General features: G+C 41.7%; 1 long non-coding RNA gene across 2 annotated transcripts; it reads left to right on the forward strand.

Annotated features, from left to right (window-relative positions):
- LOC308056933 lies at nt 1-24,380 on the forward strand. Of its 2 annotated transcripts, none has more exons than XR_013925034.1 (3): nt 1-62; nt 6,721-6,886; nt 7,303-24,380. It is a non-coding gene; the product is annotated as an uncharacterized lncRNA (long non-coding RNA). The 2 variants fall into 2 exon arrangements; XR_013925035.1 differs by lacking the exon at nt 1-62 and having other exon boundaries at nt 6,748-6,886; nt 7,303-7,409; nt 7,518-24,380.
- Nucleotides 24,381-24,615: the final 235 nt, after the last annotated feature.

Below are 24,615 nucleotides of genomic sequence, written 5' to 3' on the forward strand. Positions count from 1 at the left end.
CATGAATTTACCCATGAAGAGAAATTTCTTCAAACCACCTTTCTAAGTTGCCACAGAAAACAGTAAGGATGTGCTGAACACCCCAGGAAACGGGAAGTTCTTAGCCAGAACTGCCCCTTTTTGCTGTGGTCTCCATCTTTCAACATAAATATTTTCCCAATAAATTGTGCTTCATTAAGAAATTGCTTCATAGTTCAAATGCAACTGTTACAATGCAGCTCTTCCATAGCTAATTCTTAGTGCTACGTTCTGTAGATCCATTAGGTCAGCACCAGCAGGTGCTGATCTTTTGAAATGCCACTTACACTCCTACTCTGTGCCATTCATTGTTAGAAAAACTCACGTGCCAATCTGTGGATAGACTGAAGTAATCTACCGTAGGTGGGCCAGCACCCCAGGAAGGCCCTCACTGGGTCTGGGCAGCTGGGGAAGACCTCCAAGTGGAAATCCCTGAAAAATGCAGAGCTCAGGTGAGAGCAGGGAGACTCAGATGAAATGGATGAGACAGTGCTTGAGATCTGGGAAGAATCTGGTAAAAAACTCCCTAGCACTATTTCTTCTTTCAGTGTGTCCTGGTTTCGGCATTCACATTCCAAAAAAAGTTTACTGCAAATGGTGAACTCTCAGTTTCTTTGGGCTAAAGAATAACTTCGGTTTTTACACCTACTTTGTTTTGAACTGTTAGTGCTTGATGAAGAACACAAAAATGCAAAGGTTTTTATTAAGTGATAAACATGGACCTTGTAAGTATCTTAAAAATTATAATCAGGATATGACATGAAAAATAAGGATAGCCTGGATAGGCCTGGGTTGCATAGTCTGTTTGCATCTTCACGCCAGCTGTTTGCAGCATCTGGGCCATTTGAGTTGCCTCAGTGTTGATTTGAAACCCATAAGTTCCTCTAAAGAGTTATAAAATGGCAAAACCAGATACACCGAAACACAATAGGTATCTTAAGAGACTATGTGGACATGCAAGGGATGCAAAAGGTTCAGAAGCTGTTTCCAAAATTTCAACAGTTTCCAGTGAGAGCCCTGGTTGCCTCAGACACACAAAGTGCCCTTCAAAGCCAGAGTTTGCACAGGTGGTTTACATTTATTTCACATTACACATTGAGAGGTTCTCGTTAGTGTCTGGCAGCTGATAGAGGGTGCCTGTTGATTACCCAGATTTGTATTGTTTAGGCTCAGGATGATGCAAAGAGGTGTGGAGATTGTTTTAACAATCTTTCTAGAGCCGCCACTTAGAAAAGAATTAGTTAAAATGCAGATTTACTGTCTGTATCTGTGAATGCAAGACAGATGAAAGTGGCTACATCTCAAATATCCTACCTGTGCCTGCTGTGCAGTGATTAAAGGTAAGTGGGCTTATGTGATTTCTTGTGCCTTGCAGTCTGTGAGAAGTCGCCACTTGAGAAAGATACCTAAAAGATGCTTTCAGAGCTTCACAGTTGGCCAGAGGCAGGCAGGGAGGTGTGTGTAGTACCCCACCTTCTATCAATTTTTGAAAGACAAGTGTAAGCAGGTGATTTTTGCGAATGACCACAGGGAGAAAATGTAAAACATTCCCTATAATTATTTTATAATATCCCCCTATAATTACATTATCTAATAACCAAATGTCTATGTATCTCAATGATAATATCCGTTTATCTGTACTTGAAATTATTTTTCTCCCAACTATAAGCATGTATTGCAAGTCGAGGACAATAAAACCTGTAACAAGAATGATGTGGCTCACAAATGGGTATCTCTACAATAACAAGCGTTTTGAATCAGCCAACTTGTTCTCACGTACATGCTGCATAAAATGATGACAGAAACAAAAAAACCTTGGTTAAATTTGTATAAGGAGGATAACTAGCGATAAAATAAATTTCATATTCTTCTCACAAAATTAAACGTCAGAGCATATCCTGGTTAAATACAGAATAATTAGATTATTTGAGCAGCCTTCGGCTTAGATCTGGTTCTATGTTTCTGTTCTTAAGTGGGGAGAGAAGAGGGCTGCTAAGTACTTGGACATTTGTACATACAGCTAGGTTTTCATTTCTATATATGCTTAATGTGTACTTTTTAATAGCTTATATGTAGTTTACTGCACTGTGTGTTATGAGCCCTCTGAAATTATAAGCCACTCTTCTTGACCACCTCCTATTTTCAGGAAGCTCCATGAAGTAGAACTTTTTTTTTTATTATTTTAACCAGTATTTCCATTTGGCTCTTTTTCTGCTCTAAACCAACTTGGTAAAAACAAGCATAGAAGAGTCTTTTGTGAAGGAGAGGGAAAGAGAAGGGAGCCAAATGAAAAATCCTGCACAACATCTCTAAGCACCACAGCAGTACCTTATAAAGCTTGAAGATACAGTTGATGAGGAGGTTACCATGACTACAGAGGCGGCATATTTGAATGGAAATTGATGTTAAGCTTTTAAATGCTAATTGAAGCTGGGAAGAGGTGACATCTGAAGTATCAAAATTATATCAACACTTTGCAGTGTATAACAAGTGAAAGACTGTGAAAGAGTCTTTCTATGACAACATAGAGTTAGATTAATACACGGTGGTTTTGGATGGGATGGAGTAAATTTCCTTCACAGTAGCTAGTATAGGAGTATATTGTGGATTTCTGCTAGAGACAGTGTTGGTAACGCAGAGATGTTTCAGCTATTGCTGAGCAGGGCTTACCCTGACCCCAGGCCCTTTCTGGTCCTCACCCCACCGCACTGATGAGCAGGCGGAGGGTGCGCAAGAAATTGGGAGGGGACACAGCCGGGACAGCTGGCCCCAGCTGACCAGAGGGATATCCCAGACCATATTATCTCATACTCAGCATATAAAGCTGGGGGAAGAATAAGGAAGGGGGCAATTTTTAGAGTGATGGCATTTTGTCTTCTCAAGTAACCGTTACGAGTGATGGAGCCCGGCTTCCCTGGGGATGACTGAGCACCTGCCTGCCCATGGGAAGTGGTGAGTGAATTCCTGGTTTTGATTTGCTTGTGTGCGCAGCTTTTGCTTTACTTATTAAACTGGCTTTATCTCACCCATCAGTTTTCTCACTTTTACTTACTCTTCCAGTCCTCTCCCCCATCCCACTGCGGGAGAGTGATAGAGTGTCTGTGTGGTCCTTAGTTGCTGGCTAGGGTTAAATAATGACAGTCCTCTTTGGTGCCCAACGTGGAGCCTGAAGGGTTCGAGATAACAACAGGTTTGATTGAAATGTGCTAGTCTGAATTTATAGTTGTTAGTGCTGTTTAGCTATTGATTGGCAGGCTCCTGTGCTTGCCATGGGGCTTGCTTGCCCCACTCTATATTAAGTGCTTGAGTGGCTTCTTTTACTTTTGCTGTTTGCTGTACTGCTGCATCGCTTATCATCTCACTGTGCTGTGCCTGGGATCATTTTGATAACAGCAATGGCGATGCACCTGAGCTGGCAGATGGCCAGGGCATCACAGCTGCTTCTGTGCTGCTGTACTGGACAGGCTGGAACCCCATTGTGAACTCAAGTCAAAGGGATTGTGACCTGTAGATGAGTCCACATGGGAACAGGACACCCCAGAGTGTCTGTGTTAGTGGTTATGTCCATGCCGCAGCAGGTATACCTCTGAAGGAATTGTGGCCCCAGGAAGTTTGTTGAAGGTACACCTTAGAGCATCAGTGGCTGTAAGTAAGTCCGTGCTGCAGCAGTACACCTTGAGGCGATCCATGGCAATGCATGAAGTTGTTCTGCAGCACCTCAAAGCGCGTGACCATGAACAGGCCCATGAGAAAGCAGGTATACCCCTGAAGAGACTGCAGCCAGGGGTAAGGCCATGTTGGAGCAGGTTCACTCCTGGAGGGACTGTGGCTGTGGGTAAGGACCCATTGCTTCTTCTTCCCCCAGCTTTATATGCTGATCATAACTTCATGTGGTGTGAAGTATCCCTCTGGTCAGTTGGGGCCAGCTGTCCCGGCTGTGTTCCCTCTCACCTCCTTGTGTACCCCCAGCCTGCTCACTGGTGGGATGGGGTGAGGAGCAGAAAAAGCTTTTATTTGGGAAATAAAAGGTGAACATATACACAATGTTAGAGTCCTCACTAGAGTCAAAACTGTAAGTGAAAATGGAATATAGACCAGTATCACTGTGTAACTACTGCTATGCCACCAACATAAAATTAGACTTAGGGCTTTAGCTGCAAAAGATGCAAAAGGTGAGCTTTACCTTCAACTGTAAGCATTGGCTTACTATTTCGCCTCAGAGATCATCTGTTTTTTCCTGTTTCATTTGCAGTGGGTTAAATTCTACTTGCTGACACATGCCTTTTAAAGCAGTCTTGATACCATTACCATATGCCATGACCAGCTGAGGTGCAAATTTACATTTTTTAACATATGATTGATTTGAAAAGCTTTGTGAGTTTTTGAGGGGTTTTGTTTTTTAATATGTAAGATGAGAAATGTAGACGCTTGATCTGTGTTCTGTGTGGTTACAACGAGCACTGTAAACACCTTTATTAAGGAGGCTAAAGCTAACTGCTTTTCTGATTCCAGTTTCTACTAGTGAATACAGTGATAGGAAGCTATAAATTCAGTCTATTTGTAAAAGACAAAAGCTTTTTTAGCCGTGTTTGTAGAGCACTAAATAACATGTTTTTCTAATGTAATGCCTAAAATACTAGTTAGGCATATGGCACCTGTAAATGTTGTCACCAAAGCATACCAGTCTATTTGAAGGACAGCTTCCTTCAATGAAAGTACACACCTTCTTTATCTAGGCTTGAGAGGTCCAAGTCAGAGTAAAGCCACCACAGCCTAACAGCTAGTGATAAAACAGAAGAAAATACTGTATAGGATATCATTACTGAAATCCACTTAAAATTCTGGGTGTATTATATCCAGCTGTTTATTTTTACTTACAGGGTAATAGCACTTTCCAAAAAACAGCAGGACGGAGCAACATGACTTTCTCTGTCCTATGCCTTTCTCTTTCAGGCATGATAATTTCTTCCTCTGCACTCCTTGTACCTAAGTGCTGTCATGTAACTGCAGTGAGCTGCCCTGAAGTCAACGGGAGTGCTTATTTTGCTGTGATCTGTGGGCTTATTTGTAAGAACACCTGCAAGCTGGCAAGTCAGCAGCCTTAGGAACAATTGCTGGTTTGGTAGATGAGCTTCAACACCCTTGCCAATTTCCCAGCAGTTTCATATATCAAGTTGCTTGGAGCCTCAGCTTGAAACCCTCTGCTCCCTGTGACCGGCAACACTTAGGAGTGTCAGGGATGGAGGTCAAACTTGGTGTTAGCTGCAACTCAGATTTCTTACACATTGTCCAGGCAGAGCTGGAGCAAAATGTCTCCCACAGACCATACTCCTCTCACAAATTAAAGTGTCTTTATTACTATACCACCACACAGTAATTACCTTTTTCTTCATTTTTTTTAATCCTTATGTTCAGCCTTCTCATATTCCTTGCACCTGATGAATTGCAAGATACTTGTCTTCGTCTCTGCAGTAATCTAGTTTTCAAGTAATCCCCACCCTCGTTGAATCTTTCAGGGAGGTAATGTAAATTAAAAACTGTCCTCAGTGAGATGTGAAATGGTGAGAATTTCTGAAATAACAGTTACAATCTGTTGATTAAGTAACTACGCACAGAGCTGGTGTGCAGACAAGGCAGAATGAAAGAAAGAAAGATGACAAAAACAGTTTAGGACTGAAGTAAATGCTAACCCCTTGTCATTTCCAGTTAAAGGAAAGTCATGGAGTCATTTCCCTTTTACATTGCTAGGTCCTTCTGTGCATAGTACCAATTAGCATTGCTCAGTTAAAAAGTCCTGCACACATGCACTGTAAGTGCTTATACTATAGATTAAACATGCCCAGGTCAACAGATCAGAGACCCCATGTGCCAGCAGTTTCAAAATTTTCAGTGGTTGCAATAGAAACAAAAATCTTCAAAGAATAGCTGACATATTGGACTTCGTATTTGGTAGTGGTCATGGCACTGAGTCATGCTATATTGAATTTTAGAGTAAGATCAAAAGAGTGGTTTAAAGCAGCACCACAAAATTAGTCCAATCAACTGAAAAAAACCCAGACCTTTCAAACTAAGAGAATATGGAGTCAGAACATAAAAGGAAAGTTGGAACTGAAATAAATAGATGTTTTGAGAAGCTTTCAAAAGACAAGATACCCAGTTTTTTTCAAATGGAAGACACTTTATCACAAAATAAATAATTAAAGTATATGTAATCTTCCTGCATTAAGAGATTTTTACAGAAATTCATCCCAAAGCCTAGCCAAATTTCCCAAGCTTACAAATTGTCATTCTGTAGGATAATCCTGATCACAGAAGAAGTGAAACAATCTTTTTGGTGTACAACGGTAGCCCATTCTTAAGGATCAGACAAATGAAACAGACCAACATAGCAGTTCAAGAGAAGCAGCAAAGAATGATTTTATACCATTTGGATTTAAGAGAAAATACAATAATGGGATCTGAAATTAACTGTATCAGGTAGTTGGGTTTTTTTAAATCCAACTTGATTATGATGCAGTTTAATGCACAGGCAAAAATAAGAATAAACAAATGAGACATAATTTGGAAGGTGGCTTAAATATTCAAAAAGCTGAAATGCATCACCCATTAGATGTTCTAAAGGTCACTGTAACATGTTCATTATATTAAGAACAATTTAAGAAGACAGATTAAATTACTTGATCTGTTTGGTTTTTTTTCCAGATATATGACCCGTAATGCTAAGAACCTCTGCTCTATGTCAGATCTAAAAGATGTTGACTTTTGCAGCTGTCTCCAGCTTGGACCACCAGCATCAGTTCCTGCAGAATCTGAACATTTCCCTCCAAATACCAAATGGCCAGTGCCACCTTGAATACAATCACCACTGGTCAGTATTTGATGCTGATAGTGCTGGAAAGCTGCTGCTCAAACTTGCTTTTCCATTGCTTTCAGACAGATTTGGACTGTCTGATTGACTGTTACTGACTTGTGACAGCTGGCTTTATCTCTTTGTGTTTAAGAGACATGAAATTACATATAAATTGTATTGTAAACTTCTTAGTGTGTGACGAATTGTATTCCATTTAGCTCTATTTTAATGCCAAGAATGAGTAACACTCTTCACTGGTTTCTGCAATCACTGGAAAAGAGCAGATCTAACAGTAAGTGGTACGCACCATGCCCCAGGTCAGAGAAGGTTTAATATGTACACACAGAGTTAAAATTAATACTATACTATAAAGGTGGTATAAAATACAGGTTGGCTTCTATTTAAACTTAGTACTCAAGATTTGTATTTTTCAGCACCAGCAAGAGGAGCAAAACTAAAGACACTCTTGTGGTTTATGAAGACTTTATCACATACGTCCATGATCACTTCTGCACATGGAAGTCCATTTCATAAGAAACAGGTATGACATCAGTCATTATCAGGTATTGACTATGCAGTATTTCTTTTGGTGAATGAATAGTTTTAAAGTTGATAGTGGACTATAACAACCTTAGGTCCATCATTTTAGCTAAACTTGAAAAAAGTCTGAGGAGATGAAGGTGGGACTGATCAGTGCTATCACGGGAACTAAGGTTCAAGCCAGGATTACACTGCAGTGGGAGAAAGGCGAGTGCCTTTACAGACTTTTTGACAGTGGTGATGTTGCAGCTGATGCTTCTAGGTCAGGCTCTCAACAAAGTAAGAGAAAAGTGATTCACAAAACTAGCAGACAACATTTTGCACGCAAGCTCTGGTTCAGGTTTGAAATAGCAGCTTTTCTTAATATGGTCTGTATAAAGAGTTTGAGTCACAAATGCTCAAGGTTAAGAGCATCTGCTTGCTTGCATCAGGACATAGAAGTCTGCCTCTGCAGACTGCCTGTGGGGCAACAAGGCAGGCAAGAAAGGGAAGCGGTGCCTTCTGGTACTCTCCACCTGCCCGAGGGTCCCTCTAACATGTCCAGGTAACGAGGGTCCATGCAACTTGTTGCTGTCCCTGAACATGCAGAGCAAATGATTGCCAACCCTTTGCAGGTCTGCAGATGGTTCCAGTCATCTTGCTGTCATAGAGCAAGAGAAGAACCTAAAATTTGACAGAACTTCTTCAGATCTACCACAGCATGTTTTGAGATGAAAGCTGTATCTATTTCCTGAAGCTTTCTTGCACACAATTTTGGCATTTCTTTAGGAAAAAGGGGTTGGGAATCAGTGGGGTGATACACAGATATCTAAGAACAGTGTTACTGATTGTCATGCCTCTACTGGGCAGATGTCAAGCAGGCCAGCCTATGACAGTATGGTTTTTTTTCCAGCAATTAGTTTATTGTCAGATCTTCTTGGAAGAACCGTGAATGAACAGAATACCACATTAACTGGCAGTTTTGCATGATTTGGGGAAAAGAGTGGCTGCGTGCCAAGATTTCGTGTGCCTCAGCTCAAGTGAAAGACTGAAAATCCCTCTGGGCAGAAGAAAGGCAAATTGCAAATCTACTTTTTTTGGACAAATTCCTTCCTTTTGTCCTTTAAGGGGACATCCTCATTCATTCACATGTGGCAAGAACCTGTAGGGTCAAGCCGTTCAACACTGGCATTCAGGCATAAAGCACCGGGTCTGTCATTACTTGTAGCTGCCCAGCATGTGGATAAGAGATATGTATGGCCTTTGCTAGCATGAGCATTGAGGCTTCATGGTTTGCATAAAAAATTACTTCTCCAAACCTTATCTTTTGCATACAGGCTGCTTGTTGTGTTCTACCAATGTGCAATGTACAGATGCACCAATGCAAAAAGGTTTGGTGCTGGCAGAAGCATTGTTTAGCAAAGGCTGTACCTTACTACAGGAACATTTTGGGGAGGAATGCTAGGTGTGAGACCTAAGCTCGTGCTGGAGACATGCAGGGCTGAAAGTCACTTGGGTCACTGGTCACTGCAGGAGTTTATACAGTAAATAAAGAATTAAAGAGTTTTAGGTGCCTTCAGGATGAATCCAGCTCCACTTGTGTGGGCTTGCTGGCAAAACTTAAAAGCCAAATCTACTTTGGCAAATTTTTTACCTCTGTGAGTGATTTCTACCACCGGATAGAGGACTCAGGAGATATGTTTTGTTTTATTTCATCTGTGCCCTAGCTAGTCCAATAGTTCAAACTGGATGAATCAGTCATGGGATTTACCTAAATTGTCAAGGTTTTGTGGGGTGTCTGAAATCCTGCCAACCTAGTTGTAACTCATTTTTATCCCAGCTTGATGTTTTATTGTTAAACTGCTGATCAATACATTCTAAAAACCAATGTTAAATATGTAGACATGTTACACTCTTTGTCATGGAGGCATGCTATACTTATCTTTAAAGTTCATTTCCCAAAACTTTATAACAGAAATCAATGTTTTATCTTAATAAATCAACACACTTCAGTGCCAAACAGTCTCTCTCTGCTCTCCAACAGATTTACATTTCACATAAATAAGCACAGCACATGTGCCACGAGTCTCAGAGGGGAGTAAAAGCAAGTAAAAGCAAGGAGAGAGATAACGACCAGGGTGCTTCCCCTTTCACAGCAGTGCCACACACGTAGAATGAAATGGAGACTGAAGCAGGAAATGCCCCATAGAAACTGCAGCTGAGCTGCCAGGAGGTCTTGCACAGCTCATCTTGGGACAGCCTTGTCAGACAGAGCTTCTGGGGCAGTCATGAGGATCCACAGGAGGCTGAGCACCCCCAGCTTGGTGCAGCCCACAGGTGCATGCCCTGCAGCGGGGAGGCAGGAGGCAGAGAGGACCCCTGCTCCCCAGTTGCTCCTTGCTGGTGTGGAGGAGCTGCCTGGCCCATGGGTGTTGCATGGCATGTTGGAGGCCCCCTTATGTGGATGGACATGGCTCTCGTGACCTGTCCTGCTGCTATGAAGTCCTGGAGGTGGGGCTGCATGTTTTCGAACACCAGTGATGACAGATTGTTCCAGGCCCCAAAGCTCTGGAAGAACACTTGCTTTTCTAAGCAATAGTTCAACCATTACAGTGGACGTCCGTGGGATTTCCTAATTTCTTTAAAGCTTCAGCTCCCAACATCATACCTGTTTTTCCAAAGCATATTGCTACTAAAACATTTTATAGCATGCACTGTCAAATGCATATAGTCAGTTAACTAATTAAGCTTTCTGAACCTTTTCATTTGATCTCTAAGTAGCTCATTCAGTTGCTGGCACTTTCAGGAGGTGAGCTACATTGATAGGGGTGTTGCTGAATTTGGGCTTTCCCATGGGCAATATCTTCATGTCTCTCCCATCTCTTCATGTCTCCTTTCCCTCTTCCTTCTGAAAGCAAGGGTATCAGCTATTCTATTGATCAGTCTGTGTGAAGCTCCTATGGTTTCCAACCACTAATTTCCATCATAAATATATAAACATGTGACAGCTCCTGTAACTCCAAATACAGGAGTTTTGTTTTTTCTTGGGTGCAGCTTTGTCCATTTTTCATAATGCTGTGAATTCCCATTTTCAAACTGCTGTCACCAAGTAACTCTGTAGTGGCAAACCATGATTTAGTGATGCTATCTTACCATTTGACAGTCCACACTATCTTCAAAGTCTGACATCAAATGCCATTTTAGGTGGCTGCTTTATTATTTTTTATTTCATTTTCCACTAACCTGTTGAATTATTTTCAGCGGGGTCTGACAATTACAAAATCCACCTTCTGTGGCAGTTACCTAAGCTGGTGACTATTATACAACATCCTGCTGTCAGGCATCATCAGTTGTATAGTATCTGGCAAGAAAGGCTTTGATAAACAGTCATGTATAGTCTTTTATCTGTTTTCTAGCAAAGCAGTATTTGAGATGTTAAAATAATAATGCAATTCCCAGTCAATAGAACACAAATTCTGTAAAGAGGCCAATTTTTTTCTGATCAATTTAAACATTTTTGGTGTTGGCTTAGCCTGTGCCTTTGACACAGAGGACAAATTTTAATGTTTTTGTTGAAAACGGCGTAGTTGGATGAGACCTTTCACTTTAGTAATAGTCGTGCGACATCAGCTGTGTTTCGAGTCTTGCTTTTACAGAATAGAGGTTTCTTTCTGTGAATACAAAAAGAAAAAAAGACTGTATTTGCTAACTTAAAAGAGCAGAAAGTTTATTTTTTCCTCCTAGCCAACAAAACTGCATTGCTTTACCTAGCACACAGGAAGGAATCAAGAAAGGGAAATGACATCTAGGAAATAATTTCAGAGACAATGTTTAACACAGAATGCATCTTCAGCTCCTGATTATGAAGGTGATTACTGCTTTGGCCCTTTTAAAAATATATCCCCTACATGTGTATGATGTTCCGGTGCTCATGTGCTTTTCTAGCTTCGTGATTAAGAAAGCAAACTTTTGCCTATATGAGCATCACGGACAACAGGATGGTGACTGGGTATTCCTACCATTCACATAGTCATACACATTTAAAGGGAAAACCAGAAAGAATATTTGTCAAGAATTCCATGAGACTTGTGGCATGAATTGGATGCTATGAAATTTTAGCCACAAAATTACCTTGACAAGTTACAGCTCCATTTTCAGCCATGAGGATAGATCAAGAACCAATCATTCTAAGCAACTTAGGCTGCAGAATGATGTATTATTACATTAAACTACAGTTAGGCAGAAAATGGAATATGTTAGCTATGTAGCCTGCAAATCATGTTTTACAAAATGAGCATAGCAGGTCACCAAGACATTGTAAGGTTTGCTACTCAGTAACTATACTTTCCATTATCACACTAATTGCAGTAGTTGTATGATGCAATCTAATGGAGTAAGTGAATATTTCTGAGTGGCAGAAATTCTTTTATATAATGACATGGTGAATAAAGTAGCTTTGCACATTCTTATGACCTTTCAAAACCAGTGAAAAATAAATGTAAACATCTACATTGTTTACCATGCCAAAATTTCCGAGTAGTTACAAGTGACACAGGCAATCTTCAAGGAAAAGCTTACATGCACTATAGCCAGAAAAAAATCAATTAACTGTTCTTTCTGATAGGGTGGGAATGCAAGGTAACTTCTCAGAGGGTGATGGGAAATTATTATAATGTGCTGATGAGTGCAATTATGTGGCTTTTTTATCTCACACAGTTGTATACTCTAAGGTTATCAATGACAAACTTGCTGATAAAATTGAAAATCTTAAATTTTATGGACTGATACTGATATCCTCACTGTCGTGGTTTAACCCTAGCTGGCAACCAAGACCCACACAGCTACTGGTTCCCTCCCCTCACAGTGGGGTAGGGGAGAGAATCAGAAAGGTGAAAGTGAGAAAACTCTTGGGTTGAGGTAAGACAGTTTAATAGGGAAAGCAAAAGTTGCACATGTAAGCAAAGAAAAATAAGGAATTCATTCACCACTTCCCATGGGCTGGCAGGTGTTCAGCCATCTCCAGGAAAGCTGGGCTCCATCACACATAATGGTTACTTGGGAAGACAAATGCCATAATGCCAAATGTCCCCCCTTCCTCCTCCTTCCTCCATCTTTATATGCTGAGTATGACATAATACGATGTGGAATATCCCCTTGCCCAGTTGGAGTCAGCTGTCCTGGCTGTGTCCCCTCCCTGTGTCCCATGCCACTCCAGCCCTCTCGCTGGAAACCGAAAAGTCCTTGACTTAGTACAAACATCACCCAGCAACAACTAAAAACATCCGTGTGCCATCAACATGGTTCTCACACCAAATCCCAAACACAGCACTGCACCAGCTACTAAGAAAATTGTCTCCATCCCAGCTGAAACCTGGACACTCACACATGCTCATTTAGTGAGATACCTCATACTTTCAACGGATGCATTGTCTCAAGTAAAAAGTATATAGGAGCTCATCCAATATGGTTTAGAAAATGTAATTGGACATATCAGTGGCAACTTTTTTTAAGAACTCAATCAACTCTTTAACATGCACTTTTGTCTTTTAAGAGGGTTTTCTTTCACTCCGATACCCAAACAGGACCAAGACAAGCCTTAACTGCTAGAGAAGGTAAGGCTCTAACCTTGGTTATTGAATGATTCTCAGACTGCTGTTAGGAAGTAACATCACCCAAAAGGTAACCCCCTGTATCAGTGGAGTGAAATGGCCAAGGATCATGACAAAGCTGAGAGGTCCTGAAATTTACTTGCAGCATAACAAGGTATCATTGCTAGCACGGGCAGTAATGCAACCCAGGACAAAATCCTAAGTTTTCTTCTCAGTTGTTGTAGTTCTGCACTTCGGTAGAGTTATTCCAGGTTCATACTGAGCTGGTCAGATTGACTTTGTTAATTTTAGCCACAGCATGACCCCACCTAGAGCAGACTGAAACCCAGGACAGCAGCCAAGCAGCCTCTCTGTGCAAAAATAGCACTTTCAGAACTCTCTCCCTGTAAAGCTTTTCTCTGCATGCTATCAGCGATATTTTAAATCATCCTCATCATTGACAATTTACCATTTTTGCATTTCATAGAGTCTCGATAATGAGAACACAATGACCAAATAATTTTGTTCTTTCTACTTCCACTTTTAGGCTCACATCACAATCTTATACTTCAACATAAAAATACTATGTCAAGATTGAAAATACTACAGAAGAATGGCTTTACTGAAAATGCTAGAGAAAAAACCCACAGAAGAGTACTATTAGTTTAATCTGTTTTTTAGCAATCTTTGTGCTTGGCTTCATTACAAATCAAATTTGAGGTATATCACTTGGGTCATGTAGACATTCTTGTTTCTGTGATATCTATAATGTAGACACTGAACCATGGTAAACTGAAAACATCTTAGTTCTGAGTAATTAGCAGTCACATGTGTTTAAAGAAGTGAAAACATTTTAAAAGAAGCCTTGGTAATAAAACAGGTGAAGTTTTAAACACTTCATAACATGTACATCTTGACAGCTTCCAGTTATTTAAGTTCACTTTAGTTTTATTGCTGTCATAAACTGAAAATACATAGAGATGAAAGAGAAAAACTCCACCCATTCTATGTCTGTATTAATGTATTCCATATGTAGATTAACAATTTAGATCTGGCTTTGGGAAATAATATGCTCAGAGTTTGGTTTCAAAACTGTCACAGGGACATTAAAAAAAAAATTGGCAAAAGCCTTATGTATATAGACATATAGGACCCATGGCCACTGCAAGACACTGTTTCCACCTAGTGATTTTTGCAAAAGAACAGTAGAAGAGTTCATCTGCAGAGGTTATTCTCCCAATCAGATGAGCTCTAATCCCATTTTAATCTCAGTGGGCTATATTAAACAAGAGCAGAAGGTCCTGATTTTAGGACAGATTAGCCTTGACCTCAGAGAGATCAGACTTACTAAGTAGCCAGGTGTACATAAATTGCCACCAGCCAGGGCTTGTAATGATGCATGGTGGGTAGCAATATAGGAACAAAGTAAAACTTCCTTGTTCTACAAAGCAAGAGAGAAGAGTACAACAATCACTGCAGTGCTAAATTGTACCAAAGTGTACACAGTTTACAGTAAGATCCCCTCTGTCTATGAAATATTTTACTGCTCCTTAAGGAAGAAAAAAGAAAGGTTGAGGAAAAACCTTTTGTTGTGAGCTAAAGAATTAAGTGTTTAAAGTTTGTGAAAACTTTACAATGGAATCAGTAAAGGACAGAAACTACATAAGAGATAATACTTTTTAGAAAGTCCCTAAACTGACCATGGTATTCAGCAGAAAGGCTCCCCAGCAGCCACTTATCATCTGGTTATCATTTATATCTTTACTGCTGCAAAACCTGCTACATATGACCACCGATAATGTCCAGGATTACATAGCCCAGTACCCTGTGATATCACCAAATTTTGCATATAGGAGTATATTAAAGGCTTCAGAAAAAGTCTACTCACAGGAGTTCTACGAGATTTTACTTGTTTGGAAAACTTCAGGTACTCTGACACACAAAGACACCGTGTTTTCATTTCAATTAGTTTGTGCAACTGATCTTTGTTTTGTTCCATTTGCATCCAAGTTTTAAACTCTTCTGTTGTTCAAAATTTGCTATGAAAACTTATGTGATATTAAGGTTATATTAGGCAGTGGTCATGTTATGGTAAATCCAGTTTCAAAGGACCAGTTCAAAACCTCATGCATGTAAAGCAGAGAACTGAATTGGTCTTAAATTTCTCTGCCCGTTCTAAACTTTTCTAAGCTTTTTTTTTGGAGGGAGCTCAACAGATTTTATTCTAGATCAAGTATTATCTGTCTTCCTGCAGACATTGTAAAGTTGACATAAACACAGTATCATGTATGCTGGCTATTCAATGGAAACATGAATCACACATTCCCTCTGGTCCAGCTCAGCTTCCCTCTGCCAGATGATCTGCTACTGTGCAAATGTGGCCTTAATCATCATATGAACAGAGTGTAGTGGTTGGACCTCAATTTTCCTTTTTTTTTAAATACAGGTACTCTGATACTATTTTCTAGTTGCATGGTACCAACCTCGAAAAGCTTATTTTGTAAACAAATAATGCATACCTTCAAAAAGGTATTTAATTATTAAACACTCTGTATTTAGCCCTAATCTTGCTACTTCGTCTAGAATTTCCCTTCCCAAATCCTCATTTGTCTTCTCTGTTTCCATCTTCAACATCATAATTTTTGTTAAAAAATTAAGTAAAGACACTCATTTAATTTTTGAACATATGTAAGTTCACCTTAATCTTTACTTCAGCCTTGCAAAGAGCTGTCTCATCTCTTTGTTGCTGTTATTTTATTTCTGTGTGTAGCACTAGTGACTTCAAACTTTAATTTCCTTTAAAACTTCAAACTTACATTGAATTTTGATGATAATTTTATTCCTAACTGCACAGGCATAACTTCCTTGGCTGGCAGATAGATTCCTTCCCTTTTCCATTTTCCCTTTTGTGTTCTCTGTTACTCTTAAAAGACTTTTCCGTGTGTTTATCTTTTCAGTAAGGTCCTGAACCCTTTCCTACAAGCTTAGGCATAAGAAAATGTAAGGTTTGCCCTGTGTTCAGGTCCTTCAGAGCTGCTGATTTCATAGTTTAGTCCCTTTCATTTGTTCTACTGAGGATATCTCTGCACGTGGACATGCAAATTAATTAGCCAGTGTTTACAGCGATTACAGCTTTGAGAGACATATTACTACTGAAAAAGCAACACAGAGACAGACAAAGGTGACTAAACTGACTGGAAGAAAAATTAACTTTGATATCTGTGAACCAGAATACAGTTTCCCATTTTTCCTATCAGCCTAGTATGTTAAAAGAATTTTCTCAGCCTCCTGTTTCTGAAGACACTCACCCAAGACAGATAGCACTTTTTTGTCTCATCTACCTGTCTGCTCACATACTTGTCTGACCTCTTATTCAACAGACTGTCGCCGCACTGCCTTGCGATTCTGTCGGTGGTCTAGTGTTTAACTGCTAGCACTGTCCCAGCCTCGGCGTGTGTGCTCTGGAGTGGTGGGCTACAAGCTGCAACTAATGATGATAACCCAAAGCTTCTGGTACTTCTCTGAGCCTTTCAGAAGCTCAGAGCTTGTAACGGGTTTCTTGTTATCCCAGATGCCCTCTTTAGAATGACATTTCATCATTGGTGTCTGTGTTTTCTCATGCTGAGGGGTGCTTTGGGTACTCAGCCTTGTCCTGCCACGAGTCCCCCCCGTCCGGGGGTGTGCAGCACAGCCCCTTGCCTTGCAGGCAGTGACTCCGTTGCAGCTGGGAACGGCTCTGCTGACCATGTCTGTCAGCGGTGCCGTGGGCAGTGTGGGCTTTGCAGGCTGGCATCCTCTGGGTCAGCGGGTGCAGGGTAAAGATGAGGAGGAAAAGGAGCATCGCACAGAGAGACGTTTCTCTCCCCTCTGGAGTGTTTCAGAAACACAAAAAACAACCAGTAAAGCTCCTACTAGTGGTTGGATTCTTATTACTCCCTGTGACGGTAGGCTCTCATTGTTTTTCTGATACTATTGTGACAATGATTGTCAAGTTAATAAGATAAATATTAAAAAGGAACAAGGAATTCAAGACAGAAACAGAAACCAGACCCAAATGTAGTTTTTTACTTTTTAAATGTTTTAATAGGACTCTGGTCCATACTAGGATATTTCTTTTACTGTTGTTGTTGGCTCTTTCCTTCTAAGCTCCAAACACAAAGGAAGAAAGCTGCATCTTCCCAGTTCCAAAATATGAAAAGATTGCTTTACAATCTACATGTGCTACTGCTCCACTGCATTCTGATCAGTGGCTGGAGTCCATCTGCAACCAGACATGAGCAGCAGAAATGTCTCTAGCGAACCTCTTCTTTTTAAATAGCACTATAAATAAACACTGAAATCTGGTTTCTTGCCAGGTTGATTCAGAAAACAGTAGAAGAGTTACAGTAGGTTTAATCAGGCATTCAGCTATAGAAAGGGGTCAGAACAAAGATTCAGATTCAGAGAACAGCAATGGCAGTCACAGAGGTTTTGTGCAGGTTTTGTGTAGGAAACTTCTAACCAGTACCTGGGACATGTTTGGGTCATGTTTTCGCTTGTCACACATAGGCATCACATAAATTGTATACACACACACACACACACACACATATAAAAAGAAAGTACTATTTTACTGCAGATTATTTTCTGAAAACACAAAGTGTTTTTCTAAATCAGGCCACCACAAGTAGCTGGGTTACATTAATTGTCCATGCTGGTACTCTTCACCCATTGCAGAGGTGAGGGAGCTTTCTTCCACAGGGCTGGCATGCTTTGCTGTAGGTTTTCTGCTGATAAACAGCTTGTAGTTATTGCAGCTCAGTGTGTGAATAGGAATTTCTTTAGTTACTCTATTCAGAGATAAACCTGTTCCCACTGGCATCTCTGGGAATGGCATTTTCCCCATCTCCTCCCAATATCAAGCAGAATTCTCAGGAGAGGACTCCCAGTTCTCTGTCCATCTGTTCAAAGCTTCGTAAAGCAACTAGAAAAAACATGTCTGTCCCCACTACTAGCCATGAGGTATCAGCAACTGCTCTGTGAAGTGTGCACTGTGAAGTACTCACTGAAATGCTCCTTGCACTGGAGGTGCTTTTGCGTGCTTATCCTCCTGTCTGCAAAGCATCAGATTTTTGTTCATTTGTGAGTGCAGGAAGCTCTGTGGGCAGCAGTACAGAACTGGTTCTCCTGAAGAGTGTTTAAATGTAGGAGCTGTGGCTCACCACTCCCGCACGCCGGAGAGGGTTGTAAGCTGCCTGCCAGAGTGGAAATGGGAATGTAACTACGGGAATAGGGATCTGTAAGTACGTATGTCTGGTTTTTAGGCTTTCTTATTTGCAAAAGGGAAAAATGACTCCACAACCTGCAGGAGACTTGCAGCCACAATGCTTTTGAAGGCTTTCCTGTGCCTGCTGGCATCCTTTGCCTAAAGGCTGTTTTACTTAAGCTTGATGCAGGATCTAGGATTTGTACCTTTTGAGAAATTTTTGAGAATTGCAGAGAAAACTGTCACCTTATTTTCTGTGTCTTTTACAAAGGAGCCCGTCAGTGCTCTCCTGCATGGAACCTGTCCCTGGATGAACTGTGCGGAAGACAGACAAACACTTTCCCCTCTGTTGGGAAGAGGAGCCTTACATAATTCCTCCTCACTGCTTGCACAGATGCATTCAAAAAGCCCTGTATAATTCATTCATCCTCTCATATACATGGCTCAGCACTGACATGACACAGCATTTTTGCAAGTGATGTGGAAGTTACAGTGGATTAATTTTCTTGGTGGTCAGGCTGGATTTTGAGCTGTCAGCCACCTTTACCTGGTTTCAGATCAGCACAGTGAACAGTGGTGTGAAGTAGTTATGCTTTTTAAGGTCTACTCCACTGTTTCATTGCTCTTTTTACTGCTGTTAGCTGAATGTCAGTTACTTGGAAAGGTGTTCACTGCATGCCTTTGAGTTGCTTTTAAAACAGGCTAATTCTTGGTGTTTCAGTCTTTACCGTTTACTGCCTAGTGGAGGTACCTGTCCCCATGGCCCACTGCTTCCTGCCATTCTCCTTGGAGCTACTTGGGCCCTTCAAGGAATCATAGAGCGGGCAGAGTGTGCAGGAGGGAGAGCAGAGCAAATGCCAGGCTGTAGTTGCTGTGGCACCATGGATACATCTGTGCCAGCTGTGCCACATGTGCTAGGGAATGGCTAACAACCTGCGAGGCACAGGTTTTTGTCTGTCTTCCCTTCTCTTCACCCAGTATGCCTTAAGATCACTAGATCACTAATACCGCTAGTGATAGGGTATGCAGAGATGGTTTTGCAGTTTGTGTAGCTGAACATTTACTAAATGTTTTGCCGATCACTAGCAGCAGGTTTATGCTACCACACATGTTAGCTCCTGGGTTCTCACTGAATGCATCTTGCACTGCTGTAGCTTTACCGCTTTCCAAGTGAGACAGGTACTTCTGTGAACAGCAGTCACGCCTTGGATCTGCACTGCGGACATACCTCTACTGTGAGAAGCACTAGAGTTATTAGCATTTCCATGCACTGCATGAATTAACATTACATTCTAGAAGAGCCTCTTAGGATAAAGAGAGCGAGCTTATAAAAAGGAAATTGACTTTCATGGCATTTGCCATCCTTATAATGATTCTTCCCATATTCAGAACTGGATCCTCATAAGATGAAAAACCTTTTATTTTTTAAATAACAACATATCTGTCTTCCACATACAAAAAAAGAGAGAGAAAATACTTCCTCCTTTTTCTAAAATATATCTTGTTCTTTTATACATGCAAGTCATTTTCATAACCGCTTTTTCTGTTGGTTAATGGCCTGGTACATACTATGTTCAATAATTTAAGACTGAGCTAAAAATTGGGTTGATCTACTTTCTTGGAATATCCTCTGGGAGTATGCAGAAGAGAACTGGAGAAGCAATTATTTCATGCCACAGCTGTATATTTAACTGCTTGCTTTCTCGCTCCAGTGGCATCTTGCTTTCTCACAGATGAGGTAATGGAGGAAATTGGGACTCTTAAGTGCATCAATGAGTCCTGGGAGGTGATTAGCACAGCAGCCTGGAACTTACCTGCTTCACGCCAGGCAGTTCTTTGTGTGGACCATTTCTGAGGAAAGTGCTCAGCCTTCAACACACACCATCAGTTTACTCGGGTCTTGATTCAAAAGTTATCTAATTAATCAGTTGATGATGGCCCTGTCTATACATCCTCTTTTGACTCAGTGTGCATGAAGGTGAATCAGGCTCATTTTTATTCTGAGGGAAGAGGCTGCTACAGTATTTGCCTCGTTTCTGCAGCACATCTGTGCAGGCTGGATAGCACAACATTGTCACAAGAGGCTGCTTCCAACTGAACAGTTCTCTCTTACACTCCATATCTCATCTACGGAACCAATAAATGACTCACATAATTTTTTGCCTCCTTAGCACCAGTTTTTAAATCCAGCCTGCTGTGGTCTGGGTCGGTGGAAATGACGGAGGAAAGCACCCTTAGCAGCACAAACAAGGTGCATGATGCAGGATGCAAAAGATAAAGGAGATCAAAAAGACTCTTGGTCTAGCCTGATGTGTTCCCTGTTTATGGAAGAACATCCTACTTCCTTGTCAAGGCCTGGGCTGGCACTTCAGCCACTCACCTCTGAACACCAGGACAAGAGAAAACTAAGTGCTGCTTTCTGACACAGCCACGCAAAGTTGCACGAGGATCTTTAATCAGTAGTTGAGTCAGTTACTGAAAGCAAAATTGTGGGGCAATTGTGGCCCATGACAGATGACACCGAGGTTCTGACTCCTGTAGGACCTATATATTAAGTGTAGAATGAACTTGTCAGTGCCATCTCAAGGATGGCAGCTCAGCTCTCTTGAAGCCTCTACAGCTAACAGTACATACATACACAACATTTTTATAAGGCAGGCAGCCTTGTGCTGTGCAGGAAATAGGTAGAACAGATGCACTGCAGGTGGATGACCTTTGGCAAGGTGACCACTGTACATGGTTTCAAGGCAGAAACCCAAAATACACAAAGGCCTTCCAAAACGCTAAGGTTAAAGAAATGCAGAAAAATGCAGAGACTTTTTTGTACGTTTTCTCCCCAAGTGACTCAGAAAGTCCTTGTAGAAATGCAGGTAGGTAAAATATTTGCAGGTGGAAGGTTGATGTTTACAGCCTGTGCCTTTTCAAAGTTTGCCGGTAGAGTACTGACAGGAAAAACATTTTGCAGTGCTAAGCAGCTGAACTCAGAAGGCCTAGTTCTCTTCCACTAGTAGGTAAAGTGTTGCTTTAAATTTTGCCAATTACTTTTTTATGATCATTGTTAATAAGTAATACTGCAAAGACATGATTGCAGGTGGCACACACTGCATCTAAGCTTTTAAACTATTATGAATGCTACAGAGACTCCGTCTCCTGTATCTTATTCAGCACCTTAGGTTTGCCAGATGAAGCATCATTCTATTTTATCTCAGTCTTGTGCTCCTCTTTCAAGCTTCAGAAACCTTACAAAGTACTCTTGCATTTCACCAATGGCAATAAATGCAAAAAAAGTTGTTCACAGAATATAGTGAGATTAATAATCACACAAATTTGCCAGAGAGGCAACTTAGAAGTCTCCAAAGATGGGCCAAAGTACATTTCTCCATGATACAGAAAACAACCACCACAGCATGAAAAATCAGTTTCATTGAGCCCAGCAGATGAAGGGGGCTGCTGAAGGAACGAATGGTCAGCTCACAGCAGCATTTTCGCAGTGTGGTCTCCCAGACTGCAGCGTTTTCATGCTCAAAGACTTAACCAGAGGTGCTTTTTCCCTGCTTCCCATTTAAGGGCCTCACTGGGTTTTTCTTCCATGAACTTGTGCAGTCTCCCCTTAGCTGCATTAAAAAATGTCCCATGGCTGTGAGCTCCATAATGTTATCCATAAGGCAGGTGAAAAACCTGCTGAGTGAGGTTTCTGCCTCCTTTTCCATGGCTTCTTTTGACAGACAAGAAGTAGATACCTGCTTTCACATCACCCACAAGGATCCAGGCTCTGTCATAGTGTCCCCACTCATCTCTTTTTCAGGCTGAAGCACAGGATATGCTCTAGCCCTTCAACAGCCTAGCAGAAGGAAAGTTCCTTCTTGAAAATGCTAGACAAAGTTGTCCTCAGTATTTCCTCAGTCTTGTTTCAAAAGGACAACCTCCACAAGGCAGTTTCTTTCCTCTAAAGCCTTAGCTAAAGTGTGCCAGATGGGATTGTACTTCCCGAGGTGTTAACAAGGACATGGCTTGTCCTCTCCAACAGCACAGGCCCTACTGCTTTCAGATGGCAATGATTCAGTCTGTGCTATTGATCTGGAAGTGTCAGTTACAACACGGGGACAAGCTGTTTTATCCCAGGGATATAAATAACAATCTGAGCATACAGGGAAGAGAGTGCCTTTAGTCTAGAACCAGCCTCTTCTTTGCAAGCTTAATCTTTAACATCTGGTCCAGCTTACAGGGACCTGCAGTGTGTCCTGAAAATTACATATTGCTCCTTTTCATGTTCTTCAGTCTCCCAATACTTAGCTGTTGTAGGGTTCAGCTTTGACCTTGTACTCTCACTCGAGGTGATGATCAGCCTTGCACCAATGTAGCGGTTAGAAAACATGGACCTTGGTTAACCTACAGTACTAAGTTACCTTGAGTAAAAGCAGAACAAATCTGGCCTCTGGGCTGAACTGAACTCATAAATGTTGTCATTTTAAAGTGCTTCTTTGTCAAATAAATTAACAACTACAAGCAGGAAACAAACCAGGCTGCTAACAAAAACTGCCATCAGCATTCAGCTACCCTGCATCTTGGGAGAGGGAATAAACTGGGGCCTTGCGAAAGTCTACAGCTAAAACAGTAAAATTTCAGGCACAAAATCCATAGTATACCCAGACCCTTAAGTAAAAGTACTTTGTGTCTCATAAGCAAATAAAGCTGTAACGTAAATGCTGACCACACATTGGTGCTTTCTTGCTGGGTCTGTACATTTCATGCTGCATGCTTCTATCATTACTTCTTTGGACAAATGGTAACTTTCAGAGAGAGAGGCAGTATTGCTGTTGGTCTGCTTCTTTTTGGCTTGGTGTATTTGCACAGGGATGTGTGTTTATTATACGCATGGTATTCATACTCTAGTACCTACTGAACAGCCCGTTTCTTGGCATAGTGCAAAAGCTTACATGCCCAGGGATATCTGAAGTATCCAGGATGATGAGAATTTGGGAAACAGGTGAGGAAGGAGACAGTAAAAGTATGGTTTACAAATCTTTAAAACTTAAGGTTTTGGTTGGTATTGCTGAGAAATTCCCATTGTGTCAAAAGTACATGTTAAATCATCTTTCCACGGTCTGAGCTGTGTCTAGATGATTCTCCATCTAACATTCTCAAACCTGTTAATATGTCCATTTTCAGGCCTGAAAGCTCTAAAGAAGTAGACTAAAATTACATTTGAATAATTTATTATGTATCCCACTGTCCTGGTTTTGGCTGGAATAGAGTTAAATTTTCGCCCCTGCAGCTGGTACAACGCTGTGGTTTGGATTTAGTATAAGAATAATGTTGCTAACACCCCGATGTTTTCAGTTGTTGCTCAGTAGTGCTTACTCTACATCAAGAACTTTTCAGTCTCCCATGCTCTGCCCGTGAGCAGGTGTACAAGAGACTGGGAGGGGACACAGCCGGGACAGCTGACCCCAACTAGCCAAAGGGATATTCTGTACAATAGAATGTCATGTTCAGTATATAAACTTGGGGTGGTGTGTGTGTGTTTGCCCAAGGCTGCTGATTGCTTCTGGGGGACTGGCTGGGCATCGGTCAGCGAGTGGCAAGCAGCTGTATTGCACATCACTTTCTTTTTTTCCCCTTTTAGATTTTATTCTTCTCTTCCTCTTTCTCCTTCTCATTATAATTGTTATTATTATCATTATTATTATAATATTTTATTTTAATGTAATTATATTTTTTTTTGTTCTGATCTCAGCCCACAAATTTTACCTTTTTCCCTGAATCCCCTCCTCATCCCTCAGGTGGGGTGGGGCAGTGGGCGAGCAGCTGCGTGGTACTTCTTTGCCAGCTGGGGTTAAACCATGACACCCACAATATACTTCAACTATAAGAGACGGCAGCCAGTATAGCAGCACTTCAAACGCTGCAGCATTTCTGCACGTGAACAGCCTGCCTGGGCGCGTATGTCTCCTTTGATGGCAGGGTGGCAGCACGTGTAGCCCTTGGCACCACCAAAGGGCCGTTTCCTGCCACAAGTACCCACCGCATGGCTGCTTTGAGGCAGAGCATGGGGATGAAGGCCGTGCCCAGCTGGAAATCCCTTCTGCACCCACAGTTTTCTAGCAACACTTTGTCGAAGAAGGCGGCACCAAGTCTGGGTGAGTCCAGAAAGTACCCGCCACGGCCCGCCGCACCGGCCCGCCCGTGCTCTCCGCGGCCGCACGGGCTCCCCGCGACAGGCGCTCGTTCCCCGCGCCAGGGCGGCCGCGGCCGGATCCGCGGCGCGTTACCGCCATCCGGTGGCCGGCCCGGGGAGAGCGCCGACTCGGCGGCGTGGAGTGACCCGCCCGCCTACCCCCGGGGCCCCGGCCGCCTACCCTCGAGGCCCCGCCCACCCACTCCGGGACCCCGCC

The sequence above is a fragment of the Falco punctatus genome, assembly GCF_963210335.1.
Source record: "Falco punctatus genome assembly, chromosome: Z".
Taxonomy (NCBI): Eukaryota; Metazoa; Chordata; class Aves; order Falconiformes; family Falconidae; genus Falco; species Falco punctatus.